The sequence below is a fragment of the Grammomys surdaster genome, unplaced genomic scaffold (assembly GCF_004785775.1).
Source record: "Grammomys surdaster isolate TR1022 unplaced genomic scaffold, NIH_TR_1.0 186, whole genome shotgun sequence".
Taxonomy (NCBI): Eukaryota; Metazoa; Chordata; class Mammalia; order Rodentia; family Muridae; genus Grammomys; species Grammomys surdaster.
Window position 1 is genome coordinate 3,966,511 of NW_021604631.1, and position 6,880 is coordinate 3,973,390.

The window sequence follows — 6,880 nt, forward strand, 5'->3', positions numbered from 1 at the left end:
GTGTGTGTCTGTGTGTGTCTGTGTGTGTCTGTGTGTGTGTGTGTCTGTATGTCTGTGTGTCTGTGTCTGTGTGTCTGTGTGTGTGTCTGTGTGTGTCTGTGTGTGTGTGTAGTAAATATATATATATTTACTTTATACTTTGCTGTTGTTCTCTACAAGCCTTGAGAAGCTAGTTGAATATTAGGTAACGCTTATCCATCGGGGAGACATTGAATCTGACTTCCATTAGAGACAGTGAATTATTTAGTGGGAACACGAGCCCCAGTCAGCTGTCTGCTTAATGGTTGCCTCTTGTGTCCATTCATATTCTTCCCTTAAAAACAGAGCACACATAATTTACAACTTGTTAATTTTTGCGGTGAGTAGTTTGGAGGGAGGGGCTTACTTTCCAAGAATTAGGTTGGACAAAGCACACAATAGAGTATTTTTAAAACCCAGAAATGGTGAAGGCCTCATCTAATCACAACCTTCTTTGATTTCAGATCTTGTCATAATTTATTCTGGAAGAGAATTTTCTGATTTTGCATCTCTCAGACTGTAAATGAATATTACCTGCTCTCAGAGCTCAGATTTCCAACACTCATGCCAGTTTGCTAATGAACTGGTGTACATGACATCTTTGACTAATGCTGATGATGACATAGGTGGAATATAATAATTAACGAGGCAGCTCTGACCTAGAAAGACCTAGGTCACCTGTCCTCATGTATCTATGGTTCTTACTCTACACCTTCAGTTGGGAGTATACAGCCTGGTATAGGAATGGTTTATCTCCTGATGAGCTGGCCTTAATATCAATTGGAGAGCTGATAAGAGTGCCACTATTGTACCTTTTGTACCTTAGAGCTCCTGTACCATGCTGGCCATCATCGTGGTTTAAAGCTCCTGTACCATGCTGGCCATCATCGTGGTTTAAAGCTCCTGTACCATGCTGGCCATCATCGTGGTTTAAAGCTCCTGTACCATGCTGGCCATCATCGTGGTTTGTAGCATTACAGTTGCTAAATACAACAGAAACTCGGGAAATTAAAAGGGAGAACTTGAGAGCACAATAGAGAGGAATAGCAGGGTAAAGTGATTTTCAGAGGGAAGTGGGTAAAATGGAGGATGGAATTGTGAAGGGAGAAGGGATTTCCATAAAGCAGGAGAGGGAGGAGGGTGAAATAACACTATGCATGTCTGAAAAAGCCCAAGGAATTACTATTTGCCAAAAATTAGGTACAATACATAAAGGTGTATGTATACACATGTATAGCTTAACTGAAGTTCTGCCATTTGGGCTGATACTACTTTACCAAGAATCAAAGACTATCTAGCAAAATCTCATAACCAAGAGACTTCACAAACAATGTAGGCCATTGTTGTTGCCCCTGGTTGCCTCCCAGAGATGGAGAGCGAATACCTATCTCTGAAGACACGCTGTACTTTGGACACAAGATGAATTCTCCTCCCTAAGGACTAACTTCTGTAGTACCTGATGTTACACTTTCCATAGTATCAGAAAGTGCCATGCATGCTTCTAAGGCATATATGTGCGCACCTACATGCACACATACACGCACACACACACACATACACATGCACACTCACATGGGCACATGCACACACACATACACACACACTTTTAAAATTCTACTTTGGTTGTGCTCCACATAAAATGAAGGCTGTAGTATGTACCAGTTGAGATGATTCCTGTGAGAAATGACAGCAGTCTAAGTGAGTAAGCTAAACTTGAGGGACAATAGATTAGAGAGTATAGGACTGATTAGAGCCAGTGATCCATGTGCTGAGTGGGAAAACACACAATGATAAAGAACATTCCCCGACTCTCCAACTTCACAGATGATCACACTAGTTTTTGAACTAAGGGGCAAGGCTGGACCATTAGAAACAGGTCCACCCCAGGAATCTTGAGTTTGGAGGTTTGTGAAAGGTGCCAGAGGTGGAGAATGTATTGTTCAGCAACAGTTAGCAGAACTATATACCACAGCACAAATTGCACCTATAAATTCTACTTTATGTGTATATTCAATGAATGGTTCAAAACCTACGGGCCAATTAGTAGTCTACTCACAATGTGGCTAAATCAACTCCTGTGAGATGCTTTCAACACTGCAATAAAAACATCTTTAACTGCTGTTCACCCTTTTAAATGGAGTAAAAGCAAGAAACATTGGTAAGGAGTGACTTTAAATTTCTTCTCTACTGCCCTAGTTATCTATCTGTTGCTGGGATACAACACAGATCAAAAGCAACTCAAGGCAGGAAAGGGTTTATTCAGCTTGTGCTTTGTTGTCCATCATGAAGGAAGTTAGGTCAGGATAGCAAGGCAGGAGATCTGGCACAGGAGCTGATCCAGAAGCCATAGAGGAGCACCGATTACTGGTTTGCTCTCCATAGCTTGTTCACCCTGCTTTTGTATGCATCCCAGGACCACTTACCCAGGAGGGGTACCACCAGGATCTGGACTGGGCAGTCCTTCATCCTTCACTGACCACTAAAATGCCCCCACTGCCTTGCTTACAGGTCAAATGAAGGGAGTGTTTTTTCAGTGGAGGTTCCCTCTTCCCAAATGACTGGATTCTGTCAAACTGACAAAATATTATCCAGCATGCCAATGTGGGGAAGAAACCATCTATTGGTGATCCCTCTTACCAAAGTAAACTGAGAAAGAGGAGGAACTGTGTGTGTGTTGGTCACACTGTCTTGGTTATCTTCTAGTTCAGGGTCAAAGTTAATAACTTCACTTTGGTTTGCACACACAACTTGCCCACCAACTCTCGATATATATATCTGCACAGGCATCTTTCTTAATAATCTTTATAATAAATAACTTTCAGAGAGAGGTTTTTCTCTGCTCAAGTGCTGAAGTTTCAATGGCCTTCAATTTTCCTAGGTTTGTTTGAATACATTGAAAATATTATTTCCCATTCTTGTTTCATTTTGGCTCTCTGTGGATATGTAAAAGGAAGTGATGGTTTGAGTAGGAATACTCCTCCTTTTGGCTCATATATTTGAATGCATCATCATTAGGAAGTGATGCCACTTGAGACAGATTAGGACATGTGGCCTTGTTGGAGGAAGTGAATCACTGGGTGTTGGCTTTGAGGTTCAAAAGTATAAGCCAATCCATGAATCTCTCTCTTCCTGCTGCCTGCAGATCCAGATATAGAACTCTCAGTTACCTCTCCAGCACCATGTCTGTCTCCATGGTGCCATGCCTTGCTGATAATGTACTAAACCACTAAAACTATAAGCAAATCCCAATTAAATGTTTTCTTCTATATGAGTTGCTGTGATCCTAGTATCTCTTCACAGCAATAGAATAGTAAGATAATAGGTCAGTGGTGTCTTAATTGCTTCCTTACCTCCAGCTATTTGTAGTTATTCAGTGTTGTTTTTACTGATGTAAAAAACAAACACAAACAATACAAAAAAATAAAAACAACAATAACAAAAAAACCCCCTCAGGCATCTGCCTCTAATTTCACACTCCCATCCTTCAGCCTTTGCTTCAAAATTACCTTATGTGTACTAATTTTGATTTCATCTTCAAAGAATAATATAATGAGGATTTTGACATATTCTTTGTCTAATTTAAATAACAAATCAGAAAGAAAAGCACCAAACTTTTGTTAAGAAAGGAGCAGATTTATGTTTCTTTAAGGCAAATACAGAATAAAGTCTGCTGACACACTTGAAAACTAGGGCTAGAAAGATGGTGCCATAATTAAGAACACTAGCTATACTTCTAAAGGACACATGTTCAATTCCCAACACCCACAGAAGCTCACAATCAATAATTTCACTTTCAAGGGGGCTGATGTCCTTTTCTGACTTCACTGTGCACTGCACACACATGGTACACATACACACATAAGATTAAATAAATCTAAGAAAACCTTGAAAACTGCAACTCAATGTCAGGATTACTATGAAGTTGAATGTTAATTTCATCAACAAACTCAAGGATATACATAACAAGAAGCTAAAAACATTCTAACCTTTTAAGAACCAAGGAGCCAATTTACAGATGCCTCACACCAGTCCCACAGCAGGCCTACAAGGTTAACAACACTATGGGCCTAATTTTTCAGATTGAATCTCAAACTTCCAAGAGGTCAAGCTGGGGTTTAAATCAGACTTGATCACTAATGCACTTTGGTTACTGCTATGTATATCTTCCCAATTTTTTTCATTGTATTTTTGCCTTACCCTGTAACATTTTTATCATAAAGGTCATCTCCTAGGGGAGACACTACTGCTATCATGTTGATGGACTGACATGACAGCAACCTGCTCTCCAGATACTTATCTTGTTAACCATAGGTTACTGCATCTCTCCATCCTCATCAGAGAAGTTTCTTTTTTACTGTAGTTGGCACTTAAGTCAGAGACCTGCATCTGTTCATTGTGCAGAGAACAAGAGACTGTGGCATGCTCAGCTCTAAAGGGGACATCTATATCACATTCACACCCCTCGATGCTCAAGGATTGACTCAGAAGAGGAAGCAGAAAGATCGAAAAAATCCGAGGTGGTTGAGGAATATCTAGGTTGTTTCCAGATTCTGGTTATGATGATTAAAGCTGTTATAGACATAGTTGGGTAAATGTCTTTATGGTAGGATGGAACATCCTTTGGATATATGCCCAGGAGTATTATAGCTGGGTCTTGAGGCAGACTGATGCCCAATTTTCTGAGACACTACAATATTGACTTCCAAAATGACTGTACAAGTTTGCACTCCCACCACCAATGGGGGTGGTGTTCCCTTTGCTCCACCTCCTCCCCAGCATGTTCTGTCACGTATGCTTTTGATTTTAGCCATTCTAATGGGTGTAAAATGGCCATTGGAGACTACTCTGTTGAGTATGCTCTGTTGAGATCTGTACTCCCATTTTTAAGTGTATTATTTTGTTTGTTGATGTCTAGTTTCTTGAGTTCTTTTTTTAAATTATTATTCAATATTTTATTTCTTTACATTTCAGATGTTATCCCCTTTCCCCTCCAACCCACATCAGATGTGGGGTTAGTGAAAATCCTTTCCCATTTGTAGGCTGCCATTTTGTCCTATTGAAGGTGTCCTTTACCTTACAGAAGCTTTTCAGTTTCAAAAGGTCCTGTTTACCAATTGTCTATTTTAGTGTCTGCACTAATGCATTCTGTTCAGGAAGTTGTCTCCTGTGCCAAAGCGTTCAAGGCTATTATCTGCTTTCCCTTCTCACAGAGACTGAATGGACAACCAGGGTGCCTGCATGGGTCTGACACAGGCCCTCTGCATACATGTTACAGTTGTGCAATTTGATTTTCTTGTGGTACCCCTAAAAGTGGGAGCGGGAGCTGTCTCTTATTATTTTTTTGCCCATTTTTGAGACCTGTTCCCTCCTTCTGGGTTGCCTTGTCCAGCCTTAATACAAGGGGAGATGCCTAGTCTCAGTGCAACTTAATATGCCATGCTTGCTTGATATTCATGGGAGGCCTGCCCTATTCTGAAGAGAAATAAATAGTAGATCTGGGGAGAGGTGGGAAAGAGGGACTGGGAGGGGAGGAGGGGAAACTGTGGTCAAGATATAATATATGAGAGAAGAATAATTTTTTCAGAAGTTTTAAAAAAGAGTCAGAGGTAGTAGAAGATTGCTGGGATACAATGTTTTATAGACATAGCAGAGCCAATGTATATATGAACTCATAGTGGCTATGACTGCATACACAAGACTTACACAATAACAAGCCGGGAAACATCCCTAGATGAAGAACGACTGGCTTCTATTTTTCAGGGATACAGCCTAGGGTAAGTTGTCCATGCTCCTGTGGATAGGTCTGTACCCATGCACCTATCAGTAGCAGCAACTGGATTCAGTGGTGTAAAATAAAGGAGACATGAAGTCAGGAGGGAGACACAGTGAGGAGAACCTGGACAGTCGGATAGAAGGAACAACAGAGTGGATTTGCTTAAACCACCATGGGTTGCTTTCTCTAGGGTTTGTTTGCTATTCTGTGTCATGGTGAGATGTCTGGGACAGAGGGAGGGTTTATACTTCAGTGTAAATGAAGGTCTCTTTCCAGAACTTTCTGAAAGATCTCCCCATATATGGTATGGTATAGAGTAACAGTTGGATCATATGTGATTTTGCCTTCTAGGACACTGAGTATGTTAAAGATGAATTTTTGAAGCCTCTGTTATGGTAAGTGAGCAAATGACATAGATGCTAAAGACTTTTGTGTGGTCCCCTGCAAATACTGACTGCATGGTGGGTATCCAGGCTCTTCTCACAGACTGAACCTCTTCTCTCTGCCTAAGACCTACTCTTTGTAAAACTGATTTCAAAAAGGTTTCATCGAAGATGGTTAGCTGCGTCTTCATTTCCTCCATCTTCAAGACTTCACAAGCAGCTGTGACAGCACAGCACAACTATTCTGTGGCTGCTTTCTATCAACAAACTCACTGACTTAGGTGTTTTCTCCTGTGCCAACACTCAAGAGTTCCATTCCTTCTCTTTTTGCTTATATTGTGGTTGTTTCGGGGGTTTGTTTGTTTGTCTGTAATCTCAGCCCTCATACAATGAGATAGCAGGCAGAGAGAGGAGAATCACTCTAAGCTTGTAGGCCAGTCAGCCTGACACATACAACAGCAATAAGAGATCCTATCAATGTAGAAGGCAAGAATGGGCACCCAAGACTGTCTTCTGACCTTCTATGACATACATGTGTCCACACACATATGAACATGAATACACAGTGAGAAACAATTAAATAGTAAATTAATTAGTTAAATTGAATAAACAATGTATACACAGTCAAAGACATAGGAAGGACATCCAGGAACTGTCCTTCTCCTCTGTCTTTTGCACAAAAATTTAAATGTAAGACATAATGCAA